Below are 20130 nucleotides of genomic sequence, written 5' to 3'. Positions count from 1 at the left end.
GAAAATGATTTTCACGACAAAACAACACAGTTGTCGTCCTTCGAAGGTATTTCAAATAGAGGATTGCAAACTATTTTCTTAAAAGCTATCTTAGGTTTTTCTCTTAAGGTGGGTGTTATATTATTCCCGAGTACTGCTCCATTGCGCAAAAGAGCAGATTTTCCTCTTATATAAACTATTCTCGTCTTGCTTCACCCAATTAGACTTACCACCAGTGCCGCCGCCGCCGTCGCCGCCACCGTTACCTTCACAGCTTAGCACTAAAAATAAAGACAATACCAAGCGAAAAGCCTTGGTCAAGAGCTGAGGTTATATCCCATGACACGACACTGAGAGTAATCCAATTAATCTAGGATTAGTTTACACAAATCTTAACAGAAATACTGCCGATACTGTTATGTTTCATTATGGTAGCTTTTTTCGGCATCGAAAACCGATTGATTCAGGTGACGATATTGCTTTTGCGTTGTACGATTGAAAACACCTAGCAATGATCTCAATAACCACTTTCCGTCTTGAGAAACGAAATGTCTTTGAACAGAGCTTTTTACAATACTTTTACTTGGCAATTTTCATCTGATTTAATTTCTAATTGGAAAAGCCAAGCCCGGACTTTCAAATTTCCCTGGCGATTCAGCAATGACAACTTCCTCATGCACCGGGGCCTTGATCTAATTCTGTGCAAAGTTTTCCGTCGCGCGACTTCCTCATGGGAAATACCCAACAAAAATCAGTTCGATTGTCGCTCTAAGTTGAGGGTGAATGGAGAGAGTATTTCCTCGTGAACAACAAAATGCTTAGAATAACCTTTTATCATTGGAGGTAATTTGCTTCTTCCTACACTGCAGCATTTGTCTCAGAAAACTGCTATTCATTTGATCTAGTTTGACAAGTAACTTTTAAATCACGTTGTACTAACAAAAGAGAGTATTATTAAATTTTAACTTTGAAAATCCAATTTGTAGGTATAGTCCATGGGCCACAACAAATTTTCTTACCAGTTTTAGCGACAAATTATGGGTTATGTCTTTTTGAAGAATGAGCCAAGGTATTGAAACAAAAAAATATGATAGCCATCTGCAATTTGTAGCTTTAGAGTTTGATTTTATAGTTCATTAAAAATATCAAAAATTACCCTCCGGGATTGAAAACTAAAAATATGCAGAAATTTCAAGGCATTTGATAGACAGGAAGAAAAACAAACACAATATGTTATTTTTCATATTTTTCCAGTGTTCAGTTCAAAAATGGGCTTCTTAACACCTTTTTTAATGGTATAATGATATGCTTGATTTGCTATGCATCATGGGTAACCAATATGGCGAGCAATTTAGAGATATCATTGTCAAAATGGGAGCGTTTCATACCGCCTGCACTTTGTTTGGAATAATCGGAAAGGGGCTCCAGGATGCTGGTTTGAGAGACCTATGTGTAGAGTCCCAAGGTGATTAACAGACGATTTCCTCACGGAGTGATAAGTTTTAATTTTTATTGGCAATGTTTTTCATTTGTTCTTTATATTTCTCACGCAATTACTCAATAACTTACCGCGGAAATAATCAACATCAACATACTATGCATAGTCTCTTGTCTACATTCAATAGATTTTTGCCCGAATTAACGTCTCCATGTATGGAAGCTAGTTATATAGATAGCGCATTTTTGAAGAAGTCTTTACTCGACTGCCAAAAAAGAAGATATTGAAAATCAACAATATTGAATAGCTGTATGAAATTTCGAATGATTCAAGGTGTGATTAAAATTGTTAGATGAGAAATGGACAGGAGAATTGAGGAGAATTAGTATGATGCGTTTCGCGAAAGAAAAGACGTTACACAGGGCTGGGAATTCTGGAGTGACTGATATTACCTTCATAAGGGAAGAAAAAAAAGAAATCGTTATAACACGAGGTATTTGTATTTGTTCATCCGATCAAGTACGAACGCCGCAGAACAGGGCAGAACTTTGTTGAACTGACGAGACGCGGTGCTGTCCTTGTGGTATAGTGATTCCAATCCGAACACAGTATTTTTTTTTCTAAGATCTCTCAAAAGATAACAAAGAAAGACAAAAATTCGAAGCCCGAACTTGGAATTGAGACCCCAGAACCTGCAATCGTAAATGCCTAACTAAAGACCAGTTTCACCGGTCAAACTGTCCTTTATCACATGAGGCAATTCAGTGGATGAGCTAAGCCGAAGACGAAGAAGCCACCAGATCAAAAGTAGATACAAGAGAGTAGAATCACTCAGTATTGGCAGGGAAAATAAAGAACGAAACAAATAGGAAAGAAAATCAGAGCCCGAAATACAGGGATTTTATCACTGCATCACTGCTTCCATTGGTGATCGGACATAGAAGCGGTACTTTCTTTGTGGTAACGACTCCGACAAGGATCGTCAATAACTTCGTGAATGTTTTCAACGGTGTCACATTTTATCATGTGTTCCTTTACCTTTGCGTTTTGCACAATTTCTATTTCTTTTTTCTCCTTTATGGCTCGATATGGAAATAATATATGACCTAAGGATTAAAAGCTCAGTTCAGTGGCATCAAAATTCTCACTGTTTACAAACGATCCATTTTCCAAGTTGAGTGGCTCAAGCCAAATTGATTTTCGACAGTCGTCTAAAACGACAATTAGGGTGCAGTTAACTAACCTTTTTGACACTGAATGATTCCCACCACTATAGCAAGAACAAGCCAAAGTTTCATGACGAGCGCTGTTTACTTCCTTGTTAGCCAAAACCTGCGTAAAGAGCACTGAAAAGTGTGGTGAAAGCAAACTGGATGTTGTTTATAAGTATGGTTTCTCAGTCAGGTTATATCGGCGTTTGAGAGGAATCTTCCTTATTTATAACCTGTTTCCGAGATACCGATGCAAACATACTCACCCACCATACGTAAACTAGGAAACTCATTAAGTGATCTTTATCCCTGAAACAATACAGGTAAAAATGGTAAACAAGCTATATCTTTTATGTGACAGATTTTGGAAAATTGTAAAGTAGCAACAACGAGAACAACAACTTTAATAATGTAACAGTCTACTAGGTGGCAGCAGGGGATCTACTATTGGGACAAAGACAAAATCCATACCCAAATACATTGAAATTGGTTAAATAGGTAAATTAAAATTCTCCTGAACAATACTGACTACATTAAGTGGAACTATTTATAGCAATCAATTGATATTATAATCAAGTATGGTTGAGAGATTTTGTAATTCAAGATCATTAAAGTGTCTGCTGCTATCAGTAGGGAAAGTAGAACCTCAGGCGTTGTAGTGGCCCAAAATATGTTTACCATGTCTGACGGTATTACAATATCGTCAGACATACTGTCCGACAAGGTGAACATACTTTGTAGATTTAAAAATCTACACCTAATCAAAGATTCCTGTGAGCCAGCTCATGGATGAATGTTTCTTTGTGCCTCCGTTTCAAAACGAGTCTTCGTGCAAAACTGAGTTTGATTTGCATAAAAAGGAACCTGTAGGTGAAAGTCGAAAGGACGAAAAGCAACTCGGAAATGGCCTATTGGATGAATGTAGAGAGGTAGTTGAAGAAAACGAGAAGAGAAATTGATCATTGTAGAATTCTTCTTGGTACTGCAGTGAAAAACAGGAAAAATAGACATTGTTTGGTCAAATGTGATGTATAGTTTCTAATTTCCAAATATGGTTGCTTATTGAAACCCTTTGGGTGGCTTAATTCGTTCTGTGGTAAAATCATCTTATAATAAATAATTATTTATTACATATTTGAAATTTCAACAGCGATGAGATTTCAACAGAGCACAACAACAAAAACCAAGATGAACACTGCTTTTATTAGGAACAGTTTCTTTCCTATTAAGTCGATCCACGGAAATACTGACTACAATAATGTAGCACATAAAAGCTAAGAGGAGACATTGTAGCCAATAGTCTCCTATACATGTAGATTATACATTTTTATTGAGCTATAAATAACATAATCGATACAGCAGCATGACACACATGTAATAGAAGTACGGCATGATAGCAGTCATTTTAAGAATTGAATGAAATTTCAACTGGTATGAGCTGGAACAGTTAGGATAGCTTATACTTGAAGTAAACATTGCAAGATTTGTATTTAATTATAGAGACAGATTAACACGTTCTTTTTTTGTGTTCCCTTATGATGGGTTCTAGTAGCGTCATTTAATTGTGGTCCCAATATAAAGGACTGATGTTACTCTACATGTATATATGTTCATGTGTATGAAAGTGATACGGAGCTGCTAATGTTAAGTTGAAGTTGTATTTCCATATTCCACTGTAAAGCTATAGGTTCATTTCTGAGATAAGTTTTGAGACATGTAGTGAGTTCAGGTAGATTTCACTTATTGACATTCTTGACTTTAAGACACCTTTATGGAGTTCGAAAGTGTTTCAAACTCTGTAATTATACGTGCAGTTTTAAATGTATGCTTGTAACCAATGTCTTTAGCAAAGAATGAGTTTCAACAGCTAAAGTGGCAGCTGACACAAGTGTTGAAAGCATCTTTTTCTCTTTTTAAGCAGGAGTATTCCACATCGATCTGTAATTCTCAGATTAATTCCATGAAGTCTTAATGGTGACTTAACAATGGTGTTGTTAAAGCCAGTTTCTACGAAGTCTTTCGATATTATTTTTGGCAGCTGATAAACAAGTATTGCATTAGTAATGGTGTTGTTAATATTAACATCTGCTTACTGTCACTTGCATATTATACTGTAGTTGTTACTGCAGTGTTCGCCTGGGTTATTTGGATATGCACAATAGTACAACTTCACCTGCAATACCAAATAAAGAGGATAGTCGCATATTCTAAAAGGGCATAAAAATGAATGCAGAAATATTATACATGTATATTTTTAATTTGCTGCCCTTTCCCTTCTCCCCCTACCCAATCCCAATAAAAATAGGCTACTTATCTAAATGTGGTGTCCAAGCGATATTTCTTGCTTTTCTGGAAAGAGTTTAAGAAAGAATATGCCAATTATGAATGGCATGCTCTCCTTCAAGAAACATTGGAGCTAAAATAATTCCTTTAACTCTTATGTACATCATCTGCGAATTCTGGTAGAGTTACGTGTAATTTTGAATCTCTAAGCAAACTAGGAATTTAGGAACATGAAAAGCACAGGAAATTCAAACCATTTTGTCCTCATTAGTAATATCATCGTTGTTTAGCATTAATTCTTGTTAAAAAAGTTGTTATATTGTTAGTATCGTAAGTAATGTAGATTGTTACTGTAATTTGTAAGTAATAAAGTGCAAGTAAGTTTAGTTTTGTAAAATTGTACATAAAGTGTAGTATTACAAATAAAAAAAAAAGGTTTTTGCTCACGATGTATTATATACTCTTTTAAAAACGTTTAAACACAGTGTTTTTTTAGCCTTCTGTTCTCCTTTACGCTAGTCAAGTACACTGATACAATACCAGATATGTGTCTAGGCAAAATCTATAAATGATATCAAAAGTGCGTACCAATTCTGGAAAACAAACAATAACTTACAGAGCAACTATTCTCTGGGACAATATCCCCACGCACCTTGAGGTCATTCCCCAGTATTGCATCCGTACTGCGCATGATTTCCCGCGTGATTAGCACGCGCGCATTAAAAAATGGCGGCTTTTTCTTTGCGGCTGGACCTCGCCATAAAGGTAAATCGTCATTTTCTCGCAAACGAGTATGGTGATCTATCATTTTATTCTGTTGTTTTGAATTGAGTAATAAATTTCTCTGTGTAATATAAATATGGACCAGTTCTCAGTGTAGAACAAAAAAAAAAAACCATCCTTGGGAACGTGAGTTTACATGGTGCTGTTATAGGGATTTATTGGGTACAAACAAGGTGCTGTTGCTCCTAAACGAACATGGGGATCCCTCATTTTTATTTCAAAATGTAAGTTCCTATAATCTAAAGAATCAATAGTCAAAGTTTCACAAAAATCTCAGTGCAGGTTTTATTTTAGTGGAATGACCTCAAAGATCTCATTGCTTTCAACTTCTCTAAACAACTGAAATTTTATTTACCGTCTGAACAACATTGTGAAAACTTGTATTGATTTTCTCCATTCTATTATACCATGTACACATCTCTTCTCTTAAGAATTCTATGCATTCTCAATATCCATAGAAACCTTAAAATAACTGAAGACTGAATAGAAAACTCTCGGGTTACCTCATTCTCCAGAAATTCTAAATGTATGAGTTTTTTGTTGTTGTTGCTGTTTAACTGATGTCTAAATTTATTTTCGTCTGATAAGTAATAGCTATTCGACTGACTGGTGTACAATTCAAGAAGTAATTACCAAAGTAATTTTAAAAATCGGACGAGCTCGCAGCTCTAGGCCGATTTGAAATACGAGCAAGATTACTCTCTGAATTGCACGACACGATATGCAGTTACTAATCAATCGTTTCAATAACAATTTTTGAGCATAGAAAAATCCCCTTTCAGCTTTTCTTGAACGGAAACGTCAACAGCACTTTCTGTAAGTTTCAAAAACTGTAGGAAACATAATAAGGAAACCATTAAAGCGCAGATAATTAACGAGCGAATAGCGTTTATATCATATTACAAGGTGTATTTGAAAACCTGTAATTGGACACCCACGTGATCGCACGCCGAGCAGGTGAAAAATAGGCTAGGCGCGAGAAGAACCAATAACTTGGAGCTCCGGCCGGCCGAAGGGTCGTCAAGCGGAGCACCATACTCATACAGGAAAGAAAAAAAAAAACCCAGGAAGTGATCTTCTCATGGTTATCATGGCTAGCGGTATTGCTCGTAGGCGCGTACGCACGACGACGACGGCGGCGGCGGAGTCACGCAAGATGGCAACCATACTCCAGTGAAATTGAAATGACAGAGACACGCACCCTTGATTTATAGCGTACTTCTTTGATATTGGACATCAAAATTATGGTCAATTGACACCTGTCAAACAAGCTATCTGCTGACTATTGCAATGAAAAAAATTAAAACCATCATAGTGGCAATCATGAATAATATATATTTCAAGATAACACTAGGCGAAAAAAAATGTTTTTTCTCAAATTTGGCTCCGCGAAAATATGATGTAGATGGTTTAAAATCGAAATACTAATTGTAAATACCCCATTTGCCGCACCTTTACACGGTGCGTAAAGGTGAGGCAAATGCGACATTTACCATTTTTGTAACACATTAACCTATTCGTTTGAACATTTACTTTATAATTGTTGAGTCCAATCAGTGGCCTCTCAATGCTTTGTGAATGATACTGAAAGTCTCTCAAACTACTACAAGCGAGCATGTATAAGTAATGAAAAACTGAAGGCTGCTCATGGGGATCTTATTTCATCATTACTTAAATGTTTACAAAGTGAGAGTCGATGGGACGGGTAACAAGGAAAGTCGGCAGCACAAGGTGCAGAAAATCACTCTTTTCAGGCCTGTTGTCTTCCGGTCACTTTTATTACGCTGCTGTTTTACATTTCTTTAGAAGTACAATTGTTATATATAAAACTGAACTGCATATCGACAATTCGTATAACTGCATTGCTTATATGTTAAAGGAAAGGCATTAAGGGATTGATATTTCACTTTGTTCAGACTTCATTCCCATCAGTACGCACTCGGTAGAGCCTGAGAAAATAAATATCAGATATTAAAATTCAAATTAATTCTTGCTTTGATTTGATAAGTTGTAAGTGTTATGTGTAATTATAAGTCATTGTTTTTTAGTTATTTTAGGCTAAAACCAAGTTAATGGATTTTGCCACTGTGGTATGACGCAAGGAGCCACAAGAACGAGATATTAGTCTGAAATGGCTTACAAAAGGGTGCGAGAATCGTACGGCACACCAACATCTAACATTCTTTTTTAGAGCAAGCCCCCTAAATTTGATAAAGGATTGTACTTCAATGTGGCATTTTTTAAATGATATAAGGTTATTTATAACCTTTTGGGGTGCCTTCGGGGAAATCTATCGTAAACGCGTTATTTTCGGTAAAACTCCAGCAAACAGTACATCACCGAAAAGGTAATAAAATGAAGCTTTGCTAAGCACGCGGGAAGCTTCAAACTCAAAACCGTAGATGTTCATTTCGCTAAATTACCCGGCTTCGCATTATCACGCACAAGCAAGAAAACAACAACAACAACAACAACAACAACAACAAACTGTACTATGTCAATCAGCACTAGATATGCTAGCAAAGTGAGTCGGGCTTTAACGATCTTCCTATTGGTTTATGAGAAATAAGCTCTAAAGTTGACCAATGCGTATGTGATTTTTTTGTCAAAATAAATATATTTCGAAAATATTTCGGCATATTTTCGAGCACCAATGTCCGACGATCATTTTGAACAAATTTCGCAAGAATTCTTGAAATTCACATACTGGCCAGAAATCAGCGTGTGTCTGGAAAACCCGAATAGCAAGTAGCTAATAGTCCCGAATAGCGTATAGCGTATAGCGAATAGCAAATAGTGCGAATAGTGGAAATAGTCTCGAATAGTGCGAATAGTACCAACGTCCAAAGATCTGGAATTCCCTTCCTGTTACAATAACTTCATCGTCAAATTTTCTCAATTTTAAGAAAAAACTGCTAGAGTTTTAGTAAAATAATAACTGAACTAGCAAAGCCGGACACTGTTGCACTATTTATGTAACCGTATTGTTACGCACGAGGTGGCCTCAACTAAAAGCTTGATGGTTTCTAGAGGTCACCTCACCTCACATTAAAATATTTATAAATACTGTACATTAAGTAAAAAAGCAAATAAACAGAATGAATGAATGAATAGTGGCAAATAAGGAAAGGGGCCGGAAGGGGGGGGGGGGGGGGGAGGTGATAAAGACGAATAACCACGAATGACAGAAATTCGGTACCCAGTACCTCGCATTCGACCTCGGAGCAACGTAGACACTGATCAGGACAAAAGGTATTTCTAAACGTAATTTCTTCTGTTTTCACCGCTGCATGTGCTTAGTCGAATCTATCAGCGTTCGCGGATAAACGCTATTGATCCACGTGATCAGTTTCAAGGAATCCAGATCAGTGCTGAACTAAAGCGCTGACTATTTACGATTATTCGTGACTATTCGCAACTATTCGCAACTATTCGCGACTGTTCGCCACTATTCGAGACTTATTCGCACTATTCGTATTATTCACTATTTGCGACTATACGCTATTCGCTATTCGGGTTTTCCACACACCCGAAATCAGCCAATTCTGTGAGAAGACAAACTTGCGGAATTAAGCCTCAAAATCGGTACAGATATTCATATCGTGTAAGCAAGACGAAAGATCGGATCCGAGACCAAGCCAAAAGAAGAGACACCCCTATCGTGAATCAAGAATGCGTTGTGTAACATTTTAAGTGTAACCTGTGCGATGCAGATTATATTGACAACACATACTAATTCCTGTATCAACGTATTGAGGAACATAAGGAGTCTGCGATTAGGAAACACGTGATAGAGCAACACGGGAGGGACGCAACTGACATAGATCTTACATTTATGATCTTTCGGAAGAGCCAGAGCAAATTTGACAGCTTAATTTAAAAGATTATTTTTATAAAAGAACTAATGCAAACCTTGCACAAGCAGTCAGACTCCATCTGACCAGAGTTCTTTTTATAGCGCAGAGTATTTTATATTTATTAGATCATTTGCAGTTTTTAACATAGTCCTTTTGTCTTATTTATCCTTTTGTATTTTAGAGGTTTTATAACAAACGTTTTATAACGTTTAGTGTACATTTACATAATATTTGTATCGCTTTTCAAATCCTCATTGCCTAATTTTTCTCATATATGCAGAAATTTCAACCACTTTTTACACTCAAAAATCAGAGAGGTCGAAAGGTCGTTTTCTCTCTTTAGTGTTTACCCTAAAATATCTTACGGTAGCTTTTTAAAATTTTTCAAAATTCGACCCCGAAAAGGTTATCAGTAACCTTAAACACTAAAGACGCGAGCCCTTGATCATTCGCTCGTTCTTTAACCCGCCCAATCCAGTGTTCAGTCAGATCAGGTTTTCTTTAGGTGGTTGTTATGTTACTGCCGAAAAAGGACGAGTTTCCTATCTAGTAAGGTAGTCTCGACTTGCTTCACCTACAAAGGAAATTACTCACCATAAACACTGTCACCATTATCATCACCATCACCTCCCCCAGGGACCGCGACTAGAAAAACAAAGAAGATACAATGAAAAAACGAAACAAAAAAATAAATAAATAATAAATAAAAAGAAAAGAAAATCAAGGACGGAGATTATCTCTTTTACACACAATGAAATTACTCACAATTAATTTAGCCAAGATGACCCTGGACGATGCGCACTGACTTATTCTTTCTTTGAATGGCAGACCAAAGTCATAAAGAAAGCAACTTACCCTTTAGGTTCAGGTTCAAGTTCAAGATCCCCACTGCCACTACCATCATCATCGTCCATATTACCGTCATCATCTCCAGGGCCTGGTACTAGAACGTAATCAAGATAGAATGAAAAAGACATTACGAAGAACCGACATTTTCTCTCTTAGAAAACCAAACTTCGCTAGGGTGACAATATTCCATTTCTTAAAACAAAAACATAAGACCTGAACGGCGCACAAGAGCTTTTGGAAAAAAAATATTGCTCTTATCAGGAAGACGAGAGATAAAGAAAATCATTTGTCTTTTGGGGATCAAAAGAATGGGAAAATGATTTACACGACAAAACAACACAGTTGTCGTCCTTCGAAGGTATTTCAAATAGAGGATTGCAAACTATTTTCTTAGGTTTTTCTCTTAAGGTGGGTGTTATATTATTCCCGAGTACTGCTCCATTGCGCAAAAGAGCAGATTTTCCTCTTATATAAACTATTCTCGTCTTGCTTCACCCAATTAGACTTACCACCAGTGCCGCCGCCGCCGCCGCCACCGTTACCTCCATAGCTTAGTACTAAAAATAAAGACAATACCAAGCGAAAAGCCCTGGTCAAGAGCTGAGTTTATATCCCATGACACGACACTGAGAGTAATCCAATTAATCTAGGATTAGTTTAGACAAATCTTAACAGAAATACTGCCGATACTGTTATGTTTCATAATGGTAGCTTTTTTCGGCATCGAAAACCGATTGATTCAGGTGACGATATTGCTTTTGCGTTGTACGATTGAAAACACCTAGCAATGATCTCAATAACCACTTTCCGTCTTGAGAAACGAAATGTCTTTGAACAGAGCTTTTTACAATACTTTTACTTGGCAATTTTCATCTGATTTAATTTCTAATTGGAAAAGCCAAGCCCGGACTTTCAAATTTCCCTGGCGATTCAGCAATGACAACTTCCTCATGCACCGGGGCCTTGATCTAATTCTGTGCAAAGTTTTCCGTCGCGCGACTTCCTCATGGGAAATACCCAACAAAAATCAGTTCGATTGTCGCTCTAAGTTGAGGGTGAATGGAGAGAGTATTTCCTCGTGGACAACAAAATGCTTAGAATAACCTTTTATCATTGGAGGTAATTTGCTTAGTCCTACACTGCAGCATTTGTCTCAGAAAACTGCTATTCATTTGATCTAGTTTGACAAGTAACTTTTAAATCACGTTCTACTAGCAAAAGAGAGTATTATTAAATTTTAACTTTGAAAATCCAATTTGTAGTTATAGTCCATGGGCCACAACAAATTTTCTTACCAGTTTTAGGGACAAATTATGGCTTATGTCTTCTTGAAGAATGAACCAAAGGATTGAAAAAAAAAAATTATAGCCATCTCCAATTTGTAGCTCTTTGTTGAACTGACGAGACGCGGTGCTGTCCTTGTGGTATAGTGATTCCAATCCGAACACAGTATTTTTTTTTTTAAGATCTCTCAAAAGATAACAAAGAAAGACAAAAATTCGAAGCCCGAACTTGGAATTGAGACCCCAGAACCTGCAATCATAAATGCCTAACTAAAGACCAGTTTCACCGGTCAAACTGTCCTTTATCACATGAGGCAATTCAGTGGATGGGCTAAGCCGAAGACGAAGAAGCAACCAGATCGAAAGTAGATACAAGAGAGTAGAATCACTCAGTATTGGCAGGGAAAATAAAGAACGAAACAAATAGGAAAGAAAATCAGAGCCCGAAATACAGGGATTTTATCACTGCATCACTGCTTCCATTGGTGATCGGACATAGAAGCGGTACTTTCTTTGTGGTAACGACTCCGACAAGGATCGTCAATAACTTCGTGAATGTTTTCAACGGTGTCACATTTTATCATGTGTTCCTTTACCTTTGCGTTTTGCACAATTTCTATTTCTTTTTTCTCCTTTATGGCTCGATATGGAAATAATATATGACCTAAGGATTAAAAGCTCAGTTCAGTGGCATCAAAATTCTCACTGTTTACAAACGAACCATTTTCCAAGTTGAGTGGCTCAAGCCAAATTGATTTTCGACAGTCGTCTAAAACGACAATTAGGGTGCAGTTAACTAACCTTTTTGACACTGAATGATTCCCACCACTATAGCAAGAACAAGCCAAAGTTTCATGACGAGCGCTGTTTACTTCCTTGTTAGCCAAAACCTGCGTAAAGAGCACTGAAAAGTGTGGTGAAAGCAAACTGGATGTTGTTTATAAGTATGGTTTCTCAGTCAGGTTATATCGGCGTTTGAGAGGAATCTTCCTTATTTATAACCTGTTTCCGAGATACCGATGCAAACATACTCACCCACCATACGTAAACTAGGAAACTCATTAAGTGATCTTTATCCCTGAAACAATACAGGTAAAAATGGTAAACAAGCTATATCTTTTATGTGACAGATTTTGGAAAATTGTAAAGTAGCAACAACGAGAACAACAACTTTAATAATGTAACAGTCTACTAGGTGGCAGCAGGGGATCTACTATTGGGACAAAGACAAAATCCATACCCAAATACATTGAAATTGGCTAAATAGGTAAATTAAAATTCTCCTGAACAATACTGACTACATTAAGTGGAACTATTTATAGCAATCAATTGATATTATAATCAAGTATGGTCGAGAGATGTTGTAATTCAAGATCATTAAAGTGTCTGCTGCTATCAGTAGGGAAAGTAGAACCTCAGGCGTTGTAGTGGCCCAAAATATGTTTACCATGTCTGACGGTATTACAATATCGTCAGACATACTGTCCGACAAGGTGAACATACTTTGTAGATTTAAAAATCTACACCTAATCAAAGACTCCTGTGAGCCAGCTCATGGATGAATGTTTCTTTGTGCCTCCGTTTCAAAACGAGTCTTCGTGCAAGACTGGGTTTGATTTGCATAAAAAGGAACCTGTAGGTGAAAGTCGAAAGGACGAAAGGCAACTCGGAAATGGCCTATTGGATGAATGTAGAGAGGTAGTTGAAGAAAACGAGAAGAGAAATTGATCATTGTAGAATTCTTCTTGGTACTGCAGTGAAAAACAGGCAAAATAGACATTGTTTGGTCAAATGTGATGTATAGTTTCTAATTTCCAAATATGGTTGCTTATTGAAACCCTTTGGGTGGCTTAATTCGTTCTGTGGTAAAATCATCTTATAATAAATAATTATTTATTACATATTTGAAATTTCAACAGCGATGAGATTTCAACAGAGCACAACAACAAAAACCAAGATGAACACTGCTTTTATTAGGAACAGTTTCTTTCCTATTAAGTCGATCCACGGAAATACTGACTACAATAATGTAACACATAAAAGCTAAGAGGAGACATTGTAGCCAATAGTCTCCTATACATGTAGATTATACATTTTTATTGAGCTATAAATAACATAATCGATACAGCAGCATGACACACATGTAATAGAAGTACGGCATAATAGCAGTCATTTTAAGAGTTGAATGAAATTTCAACTGGTATGAGCTGGAACAGTTAGGATAGCTTATACTTGAAGTAAACATTGCAAGATTTGTATTTAATTATAGAGACAGATTAACACGTTCTATTTTTGTGTTCCCTTATGATGGGTTCTAGTAGCGTCATTTAATTGTGGTCCCAATATAAAGGACTGATGTTACTCTACATGTATATATGTTCATGTGTATGAAAATGGTACGGAGCTGCTAATGTTAAGTTGAAGTTGTATTTCCATATTCCACTGTAAAGCTATAGGTTCATTTCTGAGATAAGTTTTGAGACATGTAGTGAGTTCAGGTAGATTTCACTTATTGACATTCTTGACTTTAAGACACCTTTATGGAGTTCGAAAGTGTTTCAAACTCTGTAATTATACGTGCAGTTTTAAATGTATGCTTGTAACCAATGTCTTTAGCAAAGAATGAGTTTCAACAGCTAAAGTGGCAGCTAACACAAGTGTTGAAAGTATCTTGTTCTCTTTTTAAGCAGGAGTATTCCACATCGATCTGTAATTCTCAGATTAATTCCATGAAGTCTTAATGGTGACTTAACAATGGTGTTGTTAAAGCCAGTTTCTACGAAGTCTTTCGATATTATTTTTGGCAGCTGATAAACAAGTATTGCATTAGTAATGGTGTTGTTAATATTAACATCTGCTTACTGTCACTTGCATATTATACTGTAGTTGTTACTGCAGTGTTCGCCTGGGTTATTTGGATATGCACAATAGTACAACTTCACCTGCAATACCAAATAAAGAGGATAGTCGCATATTCTAAAAGGGCATAAAAATGAATGCAGAAATATTATACATGTATATTTTTAATTTGCTGCCCTTTCCCTTCTCCCCCTACCCAATCCCAATAAAAATAGGCTACTTATCTAAATGTGGTGTCCAAGCGATATTTCTTGCTTTTCTGGAAAGAGTTTAAGAAAGAATATGCCAATTATGAATGGCATGCTCTCCTTCAAGAAACATTGGAGCTAAAATAATTCCTTTAACTCTTATGTACATCATCTTCAAGTTCTGGTAGAGTTACGTGTAATTTTGAATCTCTAAGCAAACTAGGAATTTAGGAACATGAAAAGCACAGGAAATTCAAACCATTTTGTCCTCATTAGTAATATCATCGTTGTTTAGAATTAATTCTTGTTTAAAAAGGTTTTATATTGTTAGTATCGTAACTAAGGTAGATTGTTACTGTAATTTGTAAGTAATAAAGTGCAAGTAAGTTTAGTTTTGTAAAATAGTACATAAAGTGTAGTATTACAAATAAAAGAAAAAGGTTTTTTCTCACGATGTATTATATACTCTTTTAAAAACGTTTAAACACAGTGTTTTTTTTAGCCTTCTGTTCTCCTTTACGCTAGTCAAGTACACTGATACAATACCAGATATGTGTCCTAGGCAAAATCTATAAATGATATCAAAAGTGCGTACCAATTCTGGAAAACAAACAATAACTTACAGAGCAACTATTCTCTGGGACAATATCCCCACGCACCTTGAGGTCATTCCCCAGTATTGCATCCGTACTGCGCATGATTTCCCGCGTGATTAGCACGCGCGCATTAAAAAATGGCGGCTTTTTCTTTGCGGCTGGACCTCGCCATAAAGGTAAATCGTCATTTTCTCGCAAACGAGTATGGTGATCTATCATTTTATTCTGTTGTTTTGAATTGAGTAATAAATTTCTCTGTGTAATATAAATATGGACCAGTTCTCAGTGTAGAACAAAAAAAAAAAAAACCATCCTTGGGAACGTGAGTTTACATGGTGCTGTTATAGGGATTTATTGGGTACAAACAAGGTGCTGTTGCTCCTAAACGAACATGGGGATCCCTCATTTTTATTTCAAAATGTAAGTTCCTATAATCTAAAGAATCAATAGTTAAAGTTTCACAAAAATCTCAGTGCAGGTTTTATTTTAGTGGAATGACCTCAAAGATCTCATTGCTTTCAACTTCTCTAAACAACTGAAATTTTATTTACCGTCTGAACAACATTGTGAAAACTTGTATTGATTTTCTCCATTCTATTATACCATGTACACATCTCTTCTCTTAAGAATTCTATGCATTCTCAATATCCATAGAAACCTTAAAATAACTGAAGACTGAATAGAAAACTCTCGGGTTACCTCATTCTCCAGAAATTCTAAATGTATGAGTTTTTTGTTGTTGTTGCTGTTTAACTAATGTCTAAATTTATTTTCGTCTGATAAGTAATAGCTATTCGACTGACTGGTGTACAATTCAAGAAGTAATTACCAAAGTAATTTTAAAAATCGGACGAGCTCGCAGCTCTAGGCCGATTTGAAATACGAGCAAGATTACTCTCTGAATTGCACGACACGATATGCAGTTACTAATCAATCGTTTCAATAACAATTTTTGAGCATAGAAAAATCCCCTTTCAGCTTTTCTTGAACGGAAACGTCAACAGCACTTTCTGTAAGTTTCAAAAACTGTAGGAAACATAATAAGGAAACCATTAAAGCGCAGATAATTAACGAGCGAATGGCGTTTATATCATATTACAAGGTGTATTTGAAAACCTGTAATTGGCCACCCACGTGATCGCACGCGGAGCAGGTGAAAAATAGGCTAGGCGCGAGAAGAACCAATAACTTGGAGCTCCGGCCGGCCGAAGGGTCGCCAAGCGGAGCACCATACTCATACAGGAAAGAAAAAAAAAACCCACGAATTGATTTTCTCATGGTTATCATGGCTAGCGGTATTGCTCGTAGGCGCGTACGCACGACGACGACGACGGCGGCGGAGTCACGCAAGATGGCAACCATACTCCAGTGAAATTGAAATGACAGAGACACGCACCCTTGATTTATAGCGTACTTCTTTGATATTGGACATCAAAATTATGGTCAATTGACACCTGTCAAACAAGCTATCTGCTGACTATTGCAATGAAAAAATGAAAACCATCATAGTGGCAATCATGAATAATATATATTTCAAGATAACACTAGGCGAAAAAAAATGTTTTTTCTCAAATTTGGCTCCGCGAAAATATGATGTAGATGGTTTAAAATCGAAATACTAATTGTAAATACCCCATTTGCCACACCTTTACACGGTGCGTAAAGGTGAGGCAAATGCGACATTTACCATTTTTGTAACACATTAACCTATTCGTTTTGAACATTTACTTTATAATTGTTGAGTCCAATCAGTGGCCTCTCAATGCTTTGTGAATGATACTGAAAGCCTCTCAAACTACTACAAGCGAGCATGTATAAGTAATGAAAAACTGAAGGCTGCTCATGGGGATCTTATTTCATCATTACTTAAATGTTTACAAACTGAGAGTCGATGGGACGGGTAACAAGGAAAGTCGGCAGCACAAGGTGCAGAAAATCACTCTTTTCAGGCCTGTTGTCTTCCTGTCACTTTTATTACGCTGCTGTTTTACATTTCTTTACAACTACAATTGTTATATATAAAACTGAACTGTATATCGACAATTCGTATAACTGCATTGCTTATATGTTAAAGGAAAGGCATTAAGGGATTGATATTTCACTTTGTTCAGACTTCATTCCCATCAGTACGTACTCGGTAGAGCCTGAGAAAATAAATATCAGATATTAAAATTCAAATTAATTCTTGCTTTGATTTGATAAGTTGTAAGTGTTATGTGTAATTATAAGTCATTGTTTTTTAGTTATTTTAGGCTAAAACCAAGTTTATGAATTTTGCTGCTGTGGTATGACGCAAGGAGCCACAAGAACGAGATATTAGTCTGAAATAGCTTACAAAAGGGTGCGAGAATCGTACGGCACACCAACATCTAACATTCTTTTTTAGAGCAAGCCCCCTAAATTTGATAAAGGATTGTACTTCAATGTGGCATTTTTTAAATGATATAAGGTTATTTATAACCTTTTGGGGTGCCTTCGGGGAAATCTATCGTAAACGCGTTATTTTCGGTAAAACTCCAGCAAACAGTACATCACCGAAAAGGTAATAAAATGAAGCTTTGCTAAGCACGCGGGAAGCTTCAAACTCAAAACCGTAGATGTTCATTTCGCTAAATTACCCGGCTTCGCATTATCACGCACAAGCAAGAAAACAACAACAACAACAACAAACTGTACTATGTCAATCAGCACTAGATATGCTAGCAAAGTGTGTCGGGCTTTAACGATCTTCCTATTGGTTTCTGAGAAAAAAGCTCTAAAGTTGACCAATGCGTATGTGATTTTTTTGTCAAAATAAAAATATTTCGAAAATATTTCGGCATATTTTCGAGCACCAATGTCCGACGATCATTTTGAACAAATTTGGTAAAAATTCTTGAAATTCACATACTGGCCAGAAATCAGCGTGTGTCTGGAAAACCCGAATAGCAAGTAGCTAATAGTCCCGAATAGCGTATAGCGTATAGCGAATAGCAAATAGTGCGAATAGTGGAAATAGTCTCGAATAGTGCGAATAGTACCAACGTCCAAAGATCTGGAATTCCCTTCCTGTTACAATGACTTCATTGTCAAATTTTCCCAATTTTAAGAAAAAACTGCTAGAGTTTTAGTAAAATAATAACTGAACTGGCAAAGCCGGACACTGTTGCACTATTTATGTAACCGTATTGTTACGTACGAGGTGGCCTCAACTAAAAGCCTGATGGTTTCTAGAGGTCACCTCACCTCACATTAAAATATTTATAAATACTGTACATTAAGTAAAAAAGCAAATAAACAGAATGAATGAAAGAATAGTGGCAAATAAGGAAAGGGGCCGGAGGGGGAGAGGGCGGGGGGGGGGGGGGGAGATGATAAAGACGAATGACAGAAATTTGGAACCCAGTACCTCGCATTCAACCTCGGAGCAACGTAGACACTGATCAGGACAAAAGGTATTTCTAAACGTAATTTCTTCTGTTTTCACCGCTGCATGTGCTTAGTCGAATCTATCAGCGTTTGCGGATAAACGCTATTGATCCACGTGATCAGTTTCAAGGAATCCAGATCAGTGCTGAACTAAAGCGCTGACTATTTACGACTATTCGTGACTATTCGCAACTATTCGCGACTGTTCGCGACTGTTCGCCACTATTCGAGACTATTCGAGACTTATTCGCACTATTCGTACTATTCGCTATTTGCGACTATACGCTATTCGCTATTCGGGTTTTCCACACACCCGAAATCAGCCAATTCTGTGAGAAGACAAACTTGGGGAATTAAGCCTCAAAATCGGTACAGATATTCATATCGTGTACGCAAGCCGAAAGATCGGATCCGAGACCAAGCCAAAAGAAGAGACACCCCTATCGTGAATCAAGAATGCGTTGTGTAACATTTTAAGTGTAACCTGTGCGATGCAGATTATATTGACTACACATACTAATTCCTGTATCAACGTATTGAGGAACATAAGGAGTCTGCGATTAGGAAACACGTGATAGAGCAACACGGGAGGGACGCAAGTGACATAGATCTTACATTTAAGATCTTTCGGAAGAGCCAGAGCAAATTTGACAGCTTAATTTAATAGATTATTTTTATAAAAGAACTAGTGCAAACCTTGCACAAGCAGTCAGACTCCATCTGACCAGAGTTCTTTTTATAGCACAGAGTATTTTATATTTATTAGATCATTTGTAGTTTTTAACATAGTCCTTTTGTCTTATTTATCCTTTTGTATTTTAGAGGTTTTATAACAAACGTTTTATAACGTTTAGTGTACATTTACATAATATTTGTATCGCTTTTCAAATCCTCATTGCCTAATTTTTCTCATATATGCAGAAATTTCAACCACTTTTTACACTCAAAAATCAGAGAGGTCGAAAGGTCGTTTTCTCTCTTTAGTGTTTACCCTAAAATGTCTTACGGTAGCTTTTTAAAATTTTTCAAAATTCGACCCCGAAAAGGTTATCAGTAACCTTGAACACTAAAGGCGCGAGCCCTTGACCATTCGCTCGTTCTTTAACCCACTCGATCCCGTGTTCAGTCAGATCAGGTTTTCTCTAGGTGGTTGTTATGTTACTGCCGAAAAAGGACGAGTTTCGTATCTAGTAAGGTAGTCTCGACCTGCTTCACCTACAAAGGAAATTACTCACCATCAACACTGTCACCATTATCATCACAATCACCTCCTCCCGGGCATGCGACTAGAAAAACAAAGAAGATACAATGAAAAAACGAAACAAAAAATAAATAAATAAAAAAATAAATAAAAATAAAAGAAAATCAAGGAAGGAGATTATCTCTTTTACACACA

Source organism: Orbicella franksi, chromosome 1, assembly GCF_964199315.1.
Source record: "Orbicella franksi chromosome 1, jaOrbFran1.1, whole genome shotgun sequence".
Lineage (NCBI taxonomy): Eukaryota > Metazoa > Cnidaria > Anthozoa > Scleractinia > Merulinidae > Orbicella > Orbicella franksi.
The sequence above is the reverse complement of the archived record's forward strand: the minus strand, read 5'-3'. Positions refer to the sequence as shown.